Source organism: Sorex fumeus, unplaced genomic scaffold, assembly GCF_029834395.1.
Source record: "Sorex fumeus unplaced genomic scaffold, SorFum_2.1 ptg000002l, whole genome shotgun sequence".
Taxonomy (NCBI): domain Eukaryota; kingdom Metazoa; phylum Chordata; class Mammalia; order Eulipotyphla; family Soricidae; genus Sorex; species Sorex fumeus.
Genome location: NW_026606059.1, coordinates 40,510,523 through 40,528,531, shown reverse-complemented (window position 1 = coordinate 40,528,531; position 18,009 = coordinate 40,510,523). Strand labels below are relative to the sequence as shown.

General features: G+C 36.6%; 1 pseudogene; it reads left to right on the top strand.

Moving 5' to 3' along the window:
• Positions 1-2,708: 2,708 nt before the first annotated feature.
• Positions 2,709-3,168, top strand: LOC130022113 (uncharacterized; annotated as a pseudogene).
• Positions 3,169-18,009: the final 14,841 nt, after the last annotated feature.

Genomic DNA, 18,009 nt, shown 5'->3' with positions numbered 1-18,009 from the left:
GCATCAATGTAAGTGGTCCAGCAGGGTAAGGGGTGATGCATTCTCTTCAATGCATGGGATGAGAAACATAGATACCAAAGGAAAAACTTTGAATGATGTTGCAGCAATATTTTCTCTAGGGTTTCCAAAGTCTCTAAAGTAAAAGTTGTTAAAGAAGATATATTAGTTGCAAGAGAGAAGTCCCATGAACTTTTGTGTTTTGGAATCCAGCACAGCACAGCATTTCTTATTTGACATTTGATTTGATAAGTTATTTCATTTGAGTGGGTAGCTACATTCTTTTATTTTTAATAACTAACTTCTGTTAGAATATGTAACACTGATACCAAAACCAAAGGTGAGGAATAACTGAATACAAGAGTCAAGACCTTCTGGGATATCCTAGGATGATAGCAAGCCAAAAAGAATGAAATTCCTCAGAATTACTTAGAAAGAGTACTTTGTTGTTAAAGATTGCTCTGTATTTCAGAATGCACTTTGTAAGCATTTCAGATGTATTGGATCATTGTGTCCCCAAAAACACAAAAACTAAAAATAGTTTCTATTTCAGAGGAATGTGAAGTTTGTTTATAATGTGAAAAAATTATTAGAAGAGAACATTAACTACCAGTGTTTGAAATGCTTAAGATAACTTTTCATAGTTTCTATATACTTTCCAATTTTTGGTTTACCTCTTCTAGTAGAATTGAGTACATAGTTTCTAACTGTTAGTGTGAATTTGTATATCCCTTACTTTGAAATTCTATATTTAGATACACACATGTTTATGAGTCAATGTTTTTATGCTAAACTGACTCTTCTAAGATGTAAAGCTCCATCATCTCTAGGAATACATCTTATCTTGAGGTGTATTTTTACCTGATGTCTATGTAGTCTCATTTCCATGGTTAATACATGTATTATATAAATATACACATATATACTATATGCATGCTCTGTAGCACTGTCCTCCCGTTCTTCATGGATTTGCTCAAGCGGGCCCAGTAACGTCTCCATTGTGAGACTTGTTGTTTCTGTGTTTGGCATATTGAATACATCATGGGTAGCTTGCCAGGCTTTGTTGTGTGGGTGAGATACTTTCGGTAGCTTGCCGGGCTCTCTGAGAGGGGCGGAGGAATCGAACTCAGGTCAGCCAAGTTGGTCTCGTGAAAGGCAAATGCCCTACCCACTGTGCTATTGCTCCAGCCCTAATAATAATATATGCATATTAAATTTTATTGCTTATTTTATTTATTTTGAAGTGGGTTGAGAACACACCTACACCTAATTATGCTTGGAGCTTGCTGCTGGTACTGTGCTCAGGAGTCAACCCTGGATGAACTTAGGAGGTGATGCCAGGGATCTGACGGAGGCACCATATGCAAGACAAATGCATTCACTTTTCTACTGTCTTTCTGTTCCCTATTTATTTAATTTTTAACCTGCCTAGTCTTCACATGTATAGTACGTTTATTTAGTTAGGGTTGACTTTATTTCCTATACTGTATGGACAGAATCTTCCAGGGGTATATAAGCTCTATTTTGTTTCATTTTGTTTTGTTTGGGGCCACAACTGACCATCCTTAGGGCTTTCTCCTGGATTTTTGCTTAGGAGTCACTTTTGACAGCGTTCAGGGACCATATGCAGTAAGTACGACGAATCAAATCTTGCTCAATGTTTGCAAAGCAAGCACCTTAACTACGATGCTGTCTCTCCTGCTCCATGGGTGCATTTTTATATAGTATAACTGCTGTTGTATTTTAAGTCTGCTTTCCTATATTGGTCTATTTCATTTTTCATTTTGTCGTTTAAATTAAGAAAATATTTTAGTATTTTGCTTACCCTATTTCATTTATTATTGCCAAGTTTTTAGTTTTATTATTCCTGAATGCTCTAGGGAGAGAAATCGAAGAGTAGATGGGTGAGACAATAGATGGAATGATGGGTAGTTTAGCAACAGATGTTCTTCTTTATTGAATTAAGCTTCATCTTATATTTAAACTAGGGTCTTTCAGAAGTACATTTTAATTTGTTCTACCATCTTTTGTATTATTTCTACATATTACAAAATATATAGTGTATTAATATTTAGAATAAATTATATATTTTTAAAAATGAACACTTTGATATGTATTCTCAAATTTACTATTTCTTCATTCTTACCTATATGTTTATTCATTTGATAGTAATTCCCTTAAATATGAAAATTTTTCTGCATCATTTATTATAATGTGTCTACAAGTGACTTTTTTAGGCTTTTATTTATCTGAGTTTCTTTAATTTGCCTTTTATTCTTCATTTCTTTTTTTTTTTCCTTTTCTTGCTTTTTGGGTCACACCCAGTAATGCTCAGGCGTTGCTCCTGGCTCTGCACTTAGAATTACCCTGGCCATCCTCTGGGGACCATTTGAGAATGATGGAGAGAAACCTGGATGGGCCGTGTGCAAGACAAACACTCTACCTGCTATACTGTCACTCCAGCCCCAAATTTGCCTTCATTTTTTTTAATGAGCTTTCTATGTCAGATTCTCAGTTTACAGCTTCTTTTCTCCTTTTAGTATTTAGTATTCGGTAGACTGGGAACACCTGCAGGGACGATTAGAGATCGCCCCAAAAGCCTCTATCTCCCTGCCAGAGAGTCCGGCAAGCTACCGAGGGTATCCAGCCCGCACAGCAGAGCCTGGCAAGCCACCTGTGAAGTACCAAATATGTCAACAACAGTAGCTAAAATGGATCTTATTTCCCTATCCCTGAAGGAGTCTCCAGCTGAGTTGGGAAGAACGAGAGAACTTGTACTAAACAGATGGCTTAAGTCAACAGGCGGGAAGGTGCCCCACAAGCAGCTGGCCACCTGGCCTGCAAGAGTGCGCCAGCCACTGGCGTAGTGAAGAAGCATACCAGTACCGGCTTGACACCGTGGCACTGCATGAGATCTGCCGCTACCAGAAGTCCACCGAGATGCTCATCCACAAGCTGCAGTTCCCGGGGCTGGTTCATGAGATAGCATCGGACTTCAAGACCGACCTGTGCTCCCAGAGATCGGCCTTCATGGCACTGCAGGAAGCATACGAGGCCTCCGTGGTGGGGCTCTTCAAGGACACCAGCCTCTGCGCATTCCCCGCCAAGCACATCACCATTATGCCCAAGGACATCCAGCTGGCGTGCCACATCCATGGAGAGAGAACATAAAGTTTATGATGCTAAAATCTCAGGGCTGGGACAAATGGAGATGCTACTGGTGCCCGCTTGAGTAAATCGATGATTAACGGGATGAGAGTGACAGTGACAGTGACAGTGACAGTATTCTAACACTTCTTAACATTTCTGATCCCCTTGTTCCTAATAAGTTGGCTGTCATTAGCTTTGTTCTTTAGAATGTAATGTCTTTCTCCCATCTTGATGAAATGTTGTAGTGATTTCTTTTCCCCACAGCAGTTTAATTGTTATATCCTGAGACAATGTTTTCTTTGGATTTATCTGTTTGTGATTCTTTGAATTTCCTGGGTTGGTGAATTGGTATTTTTCATGTTTGGTACATTTTATTTGTACTTCTTGATATAATTTTATTCCTACTATCTTTCCTCTCCTTTTCATTAGTTCATTATAATTATATCAGTTTTATATTATGTCCCAGGTCACTAATACTTAGTTAATGTTATATATTTAATAAGATTTCTGACTTATTTTGTAGTATGCAGTTAGCAAATTCATTCAACAATTTGTATCTCAAAATTGTAATATAACTATATTTTATTTAGTTTTACTTTAAGCTTTCATTCTTTTATAAAATATTTATCTTTATTTATTGGCATGGTAATTTTCTATGTGTCTTTTACATCTTTATTATAATTGTTTTCAGATAATCAATAATTTTATTTATTGAGGATTTGTGATGGTCTGGAGTGATAGCACAGCAGTAGGGCATTTGCCTTGCACACGGCCAACCTGGTTGACTGGGTTCGATTCCTCTGCCTCTCTGGCAAACTATTGACAGTATCTTGCCCACATAGCAAAGCCTGGCAAGCTCCCTGTGATGTATTTGATATGCCAAAAACAGTAACAACAAGTCTCACAATGGAGATGTTATTGGGCCCACTCGAGCAAATTGATGAACAACGGGAGGACCAGGACAGTGACAGTGACAGAGGATTTGTGATGATCTTCATACCAAACATATTAGTTTCTAATTATGAAGTTTGGATTTTCCTATTTCTTTATATATTTCCTACTGGGTGTTATGAATGAAGGAGGGAATTAACACTGATGCTGGGACTCATTTGCCTAAAACTCAGTTATGAATAACTTTATAAATCATGGTCTCTTAATATAAAAAAATTTAATTAAAAAATTTTTTTCTTCATAATAGAATTTGAATGAAGAGTCAAACATTTAGAACTCATGGGGCTGGAACGATAGCACAGCAGGTAGGGTGTTTGCTTTGCACACAGTTCACCCTGGTTGGATTTGCAGCATCCCATATGGTCCCCTGAGCACCTCCAAGGATAATTCCTGGTGCAGACCCAGGAGTGACCCAAAAAGTAAAAAATAAGTAAATAAATTCAGAACCCATTTTAAATTTTTTAGCAGACTTTTGAAGTAATTATTTTAATTTGATTGAATTCATATAATTTACACATTTAAAAAAACTGTGTGTAAATATTTCAGCTGGGAGACGGTAAGAGTCAAGTTTTAGAGATTCTTTTTATTTACCTTTGGATTTCAGAGATTGAAGCATTTTGTGAATGAATGGGTACTGGAATTTCTCTTTCTAAACTCTCTACTATAGTTTTCTTGTCTAATTTTTGGAGAAGTTAGTAGAGGAAGGAGAGTTGGAAGAATTTTTAGGGAAGGTATTATATATTCTTCAACTTTGCTTGACTAATTCACACTTAACTGAATGGCATGTCCATCTCTCCCAGATACTGTTGGATCTCTGGGCTTCTTTTGATTTAAACTAGGTAGACTCAGTCTTTAGATATAGAACCTGCTTTGGCTTTCAGCTGTAGCTTACGGAGTACTTGTTGAAATCAGAACCATTAGGGTATAGTTGTCTTCACTATTCTTTGCAAGATCCTGTTTACTAGAAATTTCTTGTTACCAAATTACTTGTTATCAAAAGTAAATTGAATATTTTGTGCCCTGAATAGTCGTAAAATGCATGTTCAAAGCCAATGCCAGAACATTTGTAAGTTCTCTTGTCCTCTGTATTATGTTTTGATTTGGCAAGATGATCAGTGCTTATCATATGTATTGAATAATACTCTGAATTTTTCATAATTTTTATACTTTTGGGTGGGGTTGGAAGGGGCACTTGGGCCACACCTGATATTTGGTGGACCATATGTTCCCAAATATAAAACCAGGTCAACTGCATGAAGGCAAGTTTTTTAACTCATGTAGTATCTCTCCAGTCCATGTTGTATATAAAATTATTTCTAATAAGACAAGTGTTGTTACTTATCCTACTAACAAAATAGGTAATTCTGAAAGGGAATGAAAACAAAACATACATTGTTCTCTAGGGTTTGCCTTGAGACAAATTCATTTTGCAAACCATAATACCCATAAGTTGAGAGAGTAAGAGGGAAATTGTCTGTCAGAGAGGCAGGGGAGAGAAGGGATGGGGGGAGGGATACTGGGGACATTGGTGGTAGAAAATGTACACTGGTGGAGGAAAATGTACACTGGTGGAGGGATGGATGTTCGATCATTGTATGACTGAAACTCAAATATGAAAGTTTTATAACTGTGGTTCATGATGAGTCAATTAAAATATATAATAAAAATAAAGAAAAAATGTCAGAACCAAATTAATGCAAGTCAAAAAAAGGGGGAGGAAGGAGTTTAAGAATCATATATAAAATGATTCGCAGCCACGCGACATTTTATTATGACATCTTATTATCTCATTCCTACTTTGGACAAACTTGCAGGCTATCAAATGTAGCCTGCCCACACGGCAGAGTCTGGCAAACTCCCCCTTGCATACCCAATATGCCAAATACCAGTAACAATGATGGGTCTCTTTCTCCTAAAGAGCCTTGAATATAATCTTAGGGCTTGGATGAAGGAGACGTTACTGAGGCCTGCTCGAGGCAATCGACAAATAACAGGATGATTTGTGATTGTGATTTGTGATATAAAGTGAAATCATGGGTAACTTAGACTGGGCTGCTAGAAAAAATCTACAGTAAACTGGGTAGCTTAAGCACAGTTATTTCTCGCACTTCTGGAGTTACAAAGTTCAAGAGCATAAGAAGTAGATTCAGTGTATCCTGCAGACCTGTTTTCTGCTTCAGAGACGAGGGTCTTATCCTACTGTGTTTCAGATGGGAAGAGAGAAAAACTCTCTGGGTTTGCTTTCATAGGGCGCTACTCTCAATCTTGAGAACACCATCCAAGTGATCTAATCACCTCCCACCGAGCCCACCTCTAAATACCACGACATTAAGGATTGGGATTTCTAAGAATTTGAGGGTGAGCACAAATGTTTAATCTGCTGAAAAATATGACTATTGGTTGAAATGTAGTTCATTATCTACTTTGCTTCAGATTCCATGTCAATACTGTTAAGTGTATTGCTGTTTAATATTCACAGCCCCGAGTATAACTGAGATTCATTTTAGGGGTCGTTTGAGAGCACAACAGTTACCATTAACAATGGAGCTATTGATACTGCCTTGTTTTAATCAGCTTCATTATGATTAATCAATTGAGTTTTTCACTTATTAGTTTGTCCTATCAACCACTTTTTAAACAACCAGTAGTTCTTATTTAATATCTACTTATTGTGAGCATCGATTTAACAGTGAAACATGATAAATGAAAAGATTTCAAAAACTGTATTTGTGAAATCTATTGTTTAGTTGGCAAAGAAAGGCTTACCTGGTATAGTTAACCATAAAGATACTACCTTAGGTCATATAACAAATGTTATATTTTATGTAACAGTTTTATATGTAATCATAAGAAAATTGATATAATCATTAAAATAGAAAAGTTGCATTAAAGATAATGGAGTCATCCATTAATTTGATATTTACTTACAGTGTCCATGTTTCCTGGGAAGTCATTTATATTGACATTAATGTTCCTGTAATCCTAATAGTAGTCTATTTCTAGATATGAAATATGAATTGTTCAATCCTCTGGGCTGAATTTTACAAGCATGTTGTGGGGGATGGACTTACACATTCCACTGGCCATGCTGCACTTTTCAAGGTGCCCCTGCAAGCTTTCCCTGTAAGCAGCATTCTCTGCTGCTTTGTGAATCCTGTTTGTGCTGTCAGACTCTTTGATTTTATAAACATGGTTTATATTTAACCAGGTTGTTCACACAGCCTTCCCTAGGTAGAAGCACCTGGATCTCCATTTCTCTTCTTAAACCTTTTCTTTTAGGATACAAGAAATAAGACCTTCCTTGTAAGCCTGCTACAATATGGCTGTAACTAGACGGTGCTGTGCTAGGTGAGATAAGCAAGTCATGTAAATACCATATCAAAGGCTTTATATGAAGCACTTTCATATTTCAAATTTATAGATACAAAAAGTAGAATGGTAATTGATAGAGTGTAGAGTTAATGTTTAATAGGTACAGAATTTCACTCCTGCAAAATGAAAGGTTCTAAAGATTGATGGGTGGGAAACATTGTGAATAATTTAAACCACTGAATTCCACATTTAAATGTTGTTAATGGTAAGTTTTATATCATATGCATTCTGGTACCAAAAATATAATAATATAAATTGAACATTTCAAAAAATCATCTTTACATGTTGAGACAAAAGTGTTCAATATATGCATTAAATATTTTTTTATGTTATGCTTAATTTCTATAGAAAGGAAGAAAATAATGTTTTTGTGGGGTGTGGTACACAAGGTTTGATCAGGAGACCCAGGGTCCACTCCTTGGAACAGACTGCCAACCTGACCAAAGGTTCAAAGCTGACCAAAGGTTCAAAGCTGGGGCCTGAGAATATGATACTTCTTGAGTCCTTCAGTGCAAGGGATCACCAGGGCCATATGGGCGGAGCTTGGGAGCCTTTGTGGCTGCACCCATCGGTGCTCTGTTGACCTTGTGATGATGAGGAGCAAATTCACGTCTTGTTACATGTTAGACATGTTCCTTAACTTGCTGTACTAACTTCTGTTCCTAAGATGAATGTTCATCCCTTACCCATTTTAATTGAGGTACAACCATGACTTACTGTTAGTTATAATTCCTGGTTAACATTGTTTCAGTATCCACATACTTCCAGAGTGCCACTTCCTTCCACCAGTCTCCAAAGGATCTCTCCCACATTCTCCACATACTAGCCTCCAGGTAAGCTGAGTGCTCTTCACTCTCCAGTTCTGTTGCCTTTGGCCATTTGTTATTCCCTTTACTATGATTCTCTATATCCCATGCATGGGAGAGTTAATTCTGCATTTGTCCCTCTCCTTAGTTCACTCAGCATGAAACCCTCTGGCTACATCACTTAGTAGATTGCTAAGTAGTTATTTAAAAACAAAGCTAAACATAAGGGTTCTTTGACCCGAAATCACCATCACCACCTACAAAGCTATGGAAGCAGATTCCCAGTTATATTTATTCCTTTTTATGTTTCATTGGTTTTTTTTCAATTATTTTATTGAATCAATGTGAGATGCAGTTACAAAGATTTCATGTTTGAATTTCAGTCACAATGATTGTACACCTATCCCTCCACCAGTGTACATTTTCCACCACCAATCTCCCGAGTATCCTTTCCACACCATCCTTCCATTCCATCCCTCTCCCTGCCTCCATGACAGACAATTTCCCCTATACTCTCTCTCTACTTTTGGACATTATAGTTTGCAGTACAGATTCTGAGAGGTTATCATGTTTGTTCCTTTATCTACTTTTAGAACACATCTCCCACCTGAAACTATCCCTCCAACCATCATTGACTTAGTGAGCCCTTCTCTATCCCAACTGCCTTCTTCCCCAGCTCATAAGGCAGACTTCCAATCATGGAGCGATCTTCCTGGCCCTGTCTCTACTGCCCTTGAGTGTCAGTTTCATATTATTTTGTATTCCACAAATGAGTGCAGTCATTCTATGTCTGTCATTCTATCTATGTCTTCTCTTTTTGACTCATTTAACTTAGCATGATACTCTTCATGTCCATCCACTTATATGCTAATTTCATTATTTCATCTCTTCTAGCAACTGCATAGTAATCCATTTTGTAGATGTACCAGAGTTTCTTTAATCAGTCATCTGTTCTCGGACACTCTTTTTTTTTTTCAGAATCTGGGTATTGTGAATAGTGCTGCAATAAACATACAAGTGCAGATGTTATTTTTACTGTGTTCTTTTGCATCTCCAGGATATATTCCCAGAGGTGGTATTGCTGGGTCATATGGAACCTCAATTTCAAGTTTTTGGAGGAATGTCCATATTTTTTTCCAAAAAGGCCAGACCAGTTGGCATTCCCACCAACAATGAATGAGAGTCTCTTCTCCCCGCATCTGCACCAGTACTAATCTTATTAATGTGTTCCAGTCTCTGTGGTGTAAGATGACTTCTCATTGTTGTTTTCATTTGCATATCCCTGATGATTAGTGATGTAGAGCATTTTTTTTCACGTGCCTTATGGCATTTGAATTTCTTTTTTGAGGAAGTTTCTGTTCATGTCGTCTCTTCATTTTTTGATAGGGTTAGAGGAATTTTTCTTATAATGTTCTACCAGTGCCTTGTATATCCTGGATATTAAGCCCCTATTTGATGAGCACTGGGTAAATATTTTTTCCCTTTCCGTGGACTCTTTCTGTATTTCAGTCACTGTTTCTTTTGAGTTGCGGAAGCTTCTTAGTTTGATATAGTCCCATTTGTTTATATTTGCTTCCACTTGCATGGTCGGTGGTGTTTCATCCTTGAAGATACTTTTAGCTTCAGTATCATGGAAGGTTCTGCCTACATTTTTTTTCATGTACTTTATGGATTCAGGTCAGATACTGAGGTCTTTAACCCATTTTGATTTGACTTTTGTGCTTGGCATTAGACCTGAAAGAAACACATCAGAACAGGCAGAGCAAACATAGACTCAAAGTGAAAGGATAGAAAACAATCCTACAATCAAACAACTTCCTCAAAAAAGCAGGAGTGGCCATACTAATATCAGACCACATAGAATTCAGACTGAAGAAGTTTACAAGAGGCAGTAAAGGACATTTCTTAATAATCAAAGGATCTGTACACCAGGAAGAACTCACACTCCTAAGTATATATGCACCTAACAAGGAACCAACAGAATACTTAAAATGACTACTCATAGACTTGAAGAAAGACATTGATAGCAACATTATATTTATTTCTTAGGAGAGTCCCAAACCTCAGCACTATTATACAGTTTTGTTTCATGAAGACAAAAACAATGTGGGGGACCCTTAGTCCTGTGCAATAATAAGAAGTCCATGTGTCTTTCTTAAGTGATACTTGTAGCCTCTGTAGTCCAACGTTAGATGTGTTGTAGAGGCTAATTTCCTAAAGGAACAAAAAGGGATTTTATTAATACTATTTTGTATCCCCTATAAGTACTCAGAGTTTCGAGATGCCTGGACAAACAAAAAAATTGCGTTTATAATTATAGAAGAAAATGAAACTGTTGGCATCATGTCTTGGTATGATATTCTAGAGGTATTTAAGTAATACTGCACCATTCTTTTTTATTTAAAATCAATATAATAATTAATTTAAGGACAATTCTTAATAAAGTGTAGGATTTTCCTATGATATACCAATTTTACTTCTGGCTCTAGGCCCCAAAGAATTGAAAGGAAGAACAAGAAGATATATTTCTATATTTAGGTTCATGGTACCATTATTCTCAGTAGCTAAAATGTGAAAGCACTTTAGATATTTATCCAGGATAAATGAATTTGTAAATGTGGTGCATGCACTTAGACAATACATTTTCAGCTTACAAAGGGAGACAATTCTAACAGATACTGGAAAATGGACGGGCATTGAGGATATTATTTTCAGTGAAATAGGCTAGTCAGAAAAAAGACAAGTGTTATATAACTCCACTTACATGAGGTATGATGAGTAGTCAAATTCTTAAGAGGCAGAAAGTGAAATGCTGTTTGCCAGAGGCTCAGAGAAGGCAGAATGGTGAATTGTTTCATGAGATATCCAGGTCTATGGAATGGGGAGTTCTGATGGTGCATTAGTGGTGATGGTGGTGCTGGTTGGACATTATTCTTTCCCCTCTTTTTATTTCCCTTTTTATTACTGTTCCGAAGTCTGGATTTGGGGTGGTGTGGGGGAGGGGGGTGGGTCACGCACAAAGTTATGGTGCTCATACACTTGTTTGTGATGTTCATGTGGTTGTGTGCAGGAGGTGATACTTTGGCATTGAGGATCACAGAAGCAGTTCTGGTGATTGCATTTGATAGGGATAGTGGGAATCGAACTTGTAGTCTCATGATTGTAAGCCAGGTTTTCCTCCACTGAGCCACAACCTCATGCATTCTTTATGTTTTTAATACTATTATACTATGTACTTGGATATATTAATATGACTAATTATATATTAGATGTGTCTTACCACAATAAAATAAATTGAAAAATAAAAAACATTTTAGAACAACTTCCCTGTACATTTTTTTTACATTAGGTTGTAGTGAGGTCTGTGTTCCTAACATTTTTTTCTTGAAGCAAACATTTTTCATAATATCACATGTAGATATTTAAATAGCATGTAGAGAACATGTTTCTTGCAACCATTACTACTGGGGCCAAAAAAGAACTTTGGCTTTGGAAAAACACTGCTAACCAGAAGGAAATATCTTCTGATATATTTTGGATTTAGAAATCTCTTTCATTCTATAAGTTAAAAATGTTTAAAGAAGAAGGGTCTTCTACTCTTTCCCCAGAGTAACTGATTAGTTACACAGAATAAATCAAATCACTTTTATTTGTGTTGATGTTCCTCCTAAATAGTATTTCCACTCAGCTGTTGCAAGCATTTAGACAAAGGTTTCATTAAAAACTCTTGTTTGCTTTGTAGTTTTATTAATCTTTTCTAGTGCATTATCATTCCCAGCTACTGATTCACAATTAAAGTCTTAGAAAAATGAATTAGTAATTGAATCAAAGTCAGTTAATACTGTATTGATTTCAAAAACATACTTATTTAAGCCACATGTCAGAATTTGAGGGTACCCCTGCCCCTTTTTTTTGTGTGTGTACATTTTCGGGCCACACCTGATGGTGCTCACATCTTTCTCTGGGCTCCATGTTTAGGGATCACTTTTGATAATGCTCAGGACACCATATGTGCTGGGATTGAACTCGGGTCAACTGCATGCTTGGCACCTTACTTATTGTCCTATCTCTCCAGCCCTACCACAAATGGTTTGTTACAGTGTAAGGCACTCAGTGACAGGGATTGTATGTGTCGTACTACTTCAATCTTATCCTGTCTCCCAAGTTATACTTTTCGTAAATGTTAAAAAAAAATGAGCATTTGAGATGTGCAGTGCTTTTTAAGGTACTATTTATAACCAGATGCATTTCCTTAGTTTGCAACCAAGAACATTATCCATAAAAATGCAGTGATACTATACTGTAACAATTACAGATTTTACCATTATAGCATTTTTCAGATATTTCTGTTGGATACTACTTTTATTTAATTATTATTGTTTTTGCAGAGTGTTATTTATGGAGAATCAATGAACAAAAGTGATGAAATATATTTGAATAAATTCAATAAAAAATGTCAGTGTACTTTTTTTCCTAGAGGAAAACAGTGTACTTTTCAATCTACTTCAAATAAATAAATCATTGAAACATAAAAAGCAATCTTTAAGATGGCCTTACAGCTTGGGAGAAGCATTTCTGTAGGATGATTCTCATCCTTTTAGCTTGAAACTGTACCTCATGGTGTCTCACTAATAAAAATTAAAATAAAAAGAAACTGGAGATGTCCCTGGGTTATGTAATCTTACCTTTTGGAGTGAAACTGTAGTTAGGCAAATCAGCAATCTATTATTAAAAAGAAGCCATTATTAAGTGACCCCTGAATGGCTGACATTTTTAGACATTTTTGGCTAAACACATTACTCCAAAGTTAATACGTTTTGAATGAGTTGCTAGTGTTGACATTTAAACCTTCACATTGACTTCTGGGATAAAGACCATGTTATTACCTCCATTTTACATACAAGAGACACTCTTTGATGTCACATAGTAAAGGCATGAAAGTAAGATTTGAGACCAAGTTACATAGAACACCCAAGAGGGTCCAATTTGATAATCATTTTTTGATTCCTTTCCTGTAATAAAAAATAAGGTTTCCTGGATTCTGTAGAGTACCTCATCTTTTATCTTCTGTAGTCTCAAGATGAGGACATTTACCTTAGTGTATTCAGTACCTCCACACCACTTCAAACTGATAGATTAATAAGTGATGGTATAGGACATGCAGAATTCTGCAGAATTCCTCCCTCCTAATTATCTATATCTATATCTAATCTATATCTATATCTGTGTATGTGTTTACGTAGTGTTGTGACCTTCCTGAGTCCTGGAGTTCTAGATAACTAACCAGGGGTTTAGAGTTAATTAGAAAGATAGCACCTTAGCTAAACTTTTTATCTGGAATGCATGTTTCCACGAAAATGGGCATGCTGAGAAGGAAATATAAGACCTAAGTCAAGATGATACTTTTCAAAGGAGGGATTTATGAAGCTATACTAAGGATTCGTGGGCTGATGTTTCCAGACACACATTGGGAGATATAAGGGATGTTTCAGACAGTGAATGTTATGTGAAGATGGAAAACATGAGCCCGTGAGAAGGCTCAGTGATTCAGAGTTGTTGAAGATGGCATAAGAAAAAGAGTGTCAGAAGAGGTGAAAATGAAGTGGGGATTCAGTGTGTTAACCTGTCTTGATCCTGGAGGTAATGTAAAATCATTGAAAGATTGTGAAACTTGTAAGCATATAGAATACACTGAAGAAGAAAGCAGGGAAAGATATGACTTTGGTTATAGCTGAATGGAAAACAGGCTGGCTAATGAAATAGTGATTTTTGTTGCCACATGGAAAGTTGAGAATCTGGGTATTGAGAGACTATGGAGTTATGGTAATGATTCAGGTAGTATATTACAATGAAATACCAAGAATCAGTTATAAATCAATTCTTTTTTTTTTTCTTTTTGGGACACACCTGGCAATGCACAAGGGTTCCTCCTGGCTCTGCACTCAGGAATTACTCCTGGCATTGCTCTGGGGACCATATGGGATGTTGGGAATCAAACCCAGGTAGACTGCGTGCAAGGTAAATGCCCTACTCTCTGTGCTATGACTCCAGTCCATGAATCAATTCTTATTCCTGCTACCAATTCTACCTACTTTGTGAAATAGTTTGTTCAAATTTCAGATGGTTCAGTTGCTGGAATGCCATTGTTTTTAGTTACATTTAGCCTCTCAACCTTAATTAACTCAGAATGGTGTCTCTTTCTTAAGATGAGAGTCTTCCTTTTATTCTGAGTTAGCTATTATTATACTGATTATATTTCTAGGTCCCCTACCTGTTTGCATACATACCTACATTTATTAAGAACTTACAGTTATTGGAACTCTGATTGTCTTGGCTCATGCATCATTTTAGGGACTTAGTAATGTATCTATGGAAGAATTATAGAATATTGTGTCCCAAAACTGGACTTTAGAAAAGGATTTAGAGTGAACGCATCCAGGACATAATTGAACATTAATTAGATCAACCATAGATTAACCAATTTAGACGAGTATGATGTGTCCTTACAGAAATTCTATTTTTTTAATAAAGCCTTCAATTTCATTGTTATTTATGACTCTGATAATAGTTGAATGATAAGCTCAGATGTGTAGGTCTTTTTTAGACAAATTAATTTATAACTTCTACCATAGAGTAAAATTCTTACTTTTTTGAATGGTAGAAAAATTGTTGTAAAATTCTTACTTTTTTTGTAAGGGCAAAAGCCCTTTCTCACTTAACCTGGGTGTCTTTTTCATGTAGTGAAGTAACCAACATATGTTAATGACTTAGAAGATGTTTGTTCTGTGAATACAATTGGTTGTCATTAGTATTACTTGACATTAACACCACAAATTGTTCTTATGCAAACAGGTATAGTTATATTTCTATTTTGCATATTTCAGTCTTTATTCAGCTATGATATATGTGATTTCATCATATATCTTGATTTATTTTATAGATAAATATGTCTGTGAACTAGAGTCAAAGCCCTATTGATAACTTAGAGGTCTTTTTCACTTATTATATTAAAGGCTTTTAACAAATAGTACTGATAGCACAGCGGTAGGGCGTTCGCCTTACAAGTGGCCAACATGGCCGACCCGAGTTCGATTCCTCCGCCCCTCTTGGAGAGCCCGGCAAGCTACGGAGAGTATTCGATATGCCAGACACAGTAACAACAAAGTCTCCAATGGAGACGTTACTGGGCCCGCTCGAGCAAATCGACGATCAACGGGAGGGCCTTTACCTTTACCTTTAACAAATAGTACTAAAATTGATTTATTATCTAGCTCATCTTTCTCCAGGTTCCCATATTTCATATTTTTTCTGACACATTTCTTGGTTTGACAGTTCTGTCTCATATGTAACTCTCCCTAAGTCATTAGTATTTTTAGAAAAAATATATAACCATTAGATTTTTCTCAGATAAAAACACGCTAGGTTTCAGGGTTAGAGAAATAGTACAGCCTGTAAGGTGTTTGCCTTGTACCGCAGCCAACCCAAGTTCAATCTTCAGCACGCCATATGCTCCCTCGAGGCTATGCAAAGTAGTTACTGAGTGCAGAGTCAGTTACAAGCCTTGAGCACGCCGGATGTGGCCCCCAAAATAAAACAAAACAAAAAATAGTCTATGTTTGGAAATTTTTATTAAGCTAAAACATATTATAAAATATGGAAATAGAATAATTTTGTTTCCCTATAAGCAGTATGATGATGATTGTATCTCTCTCCTCTTCCTTTTCCATCTCTTCCTCCTACACCTCTTCCTCCTTCTCTCTCTCTTTGTGATGGTGGACTCTTGGTACTTGGTCATTATTGGTTGCTATATTCCTTATTAAATATTTGAATACACTGAGTCCCAAATGTCTGAGTTGCTTAAGGAGTTACAGATCTATAATTCATAAGACTTTTTTTTTCAGGTTAAATGAAATGGTGACACCAAGATAAAAACTGATACAAAATTCAGTGAATTCTCACAAGCACACCCAATCAGGTGTGTAGGTCTTTTATGACTCACTACTGCAGTCATAGCACAAAACATTTCCATCCCCAACATGTTCTCTCATGCCTCTTTACATTCAGCCTTGCCCCTTTATTCCTTGACTTTTGGTAGTAATTGATAATGCTAGCTATAGTTATAGCTTTATCTTCTCTAATATCATACAATTGGAATCATAGATTTAGTTTTCTGTTTGACTTTCTTCCTAGATTGTAATTTTTTTCAGGTTTATGTATATTGTTTCATTTTATTTACTTATTTATTTTTTGCTTTTTGGGTTACACCCGGCAATGCACAGGGGTCACTCCTGGCTCTGCACTCAGGAGTTACTCCTGATGGTGCTCAGGGAACCATATGGGATGCTGGGAATTGAACCCAGGTCACCCGCATGCAAGGCAAACGCCCTACCCGCTGTGCTATCACTCCAGCCCATGTATTTATGTATGAATTCTTTTCATTTTATAAATAGATAGTATTCTGTTGCTTGGTATACTACAGTTACTTTATCCATTCTCAAATCATTAGGTATTTAAGTTCTTTCAAGACTTTCACCATTGTGATTAAAGCTACTCCAATATTTCTGTTTTTATTATTGTGTGAAACATCTTTAAATTTCTCTGGAGCAAATATAGTGAATCACTGAGTTATAGGATGAATGTGCTTTTAACTTTATGAAAAAAAAACTGCCATACTATTTTTCAAATTTTTATAGTATTTAGAACTATATCGGAATCATATGGAAATTTCTGTTGTTTTTTAATTTTGTGATCACTTGATATGTCTTTCTTTTTAGACTTAACCACTCTAGTGAGTATTCAGTGACAGTTCTAGATTTTATTTTCCTACATTGAAGATATTTTCCTATATTTGGCATTAATTTCATTTGTTCAAAATATTTGTGTAGATAATGTCTTTCTGTTCATTTTATTTTGGTGGCTATACCTGGATTTGCTCAGAGTTCACTCTTGGCATGGTGCTCAGGGATAACTGGGCAGTACTCTGGGCACCATGCCTTGTGCTAGGGATTGAACCAAGGTTGGCTGTGTGCAAGGCAAGCACTTAGCCTTGTACTATCTTTTCAGTTCTTAAATCATGTCTTTTATAAAATAAAATAAAATAAAATAAAATAAAGCACATATTAAACACAGCTCAGGCAGGCATAGGTCGGCAGGCTGTGCTTTAGCCAGTGGTGCTCAGAGGTCATCACCAGGGCCATAAATGATAGTGTTCGTGGTGCCTATACAGTACCTGAATGAACTCAGTGCCTTGCACAGGTACTTTGCCACATGAATTATCTCTCTGTTCCCTTGTCTTTGTTGGTTTGTTGTTTGTTTGTTTTATTTGACCTTGTTTGTCTCGTGCAGAGTTTCAATATCATTTGGGTATTCATGTGAAGTAATGTATGAAAGGAATTTTATTGAAAAGAGATTTTTAAGAAAGAAGTCCCTTTCAGTGGATTTTTTTTTTGTTCTGATTTTTGGGAACTCACCCCTGAGGGTGCTCAGGGCTTACTCCTAGCTCTGTGCTCAGGAATCACTCCTGTAGGGCTTCGTCATATGGTGTGCCAGAGATCACTCCTGGGTCAGTCACATACCTTGTCTGATGTACCTTCTCCGGCCCTGGATCCACTTTTTTTGGTGGAGGAAGGGGGTTAAGTTTGTGTAGAGGGATTCTTCTGTCATCTATTGGCCTGTTTCAATTGATATGTACTGCTTGCTTACGTATACTGTGTACTGAGTCTATCTTCTCATA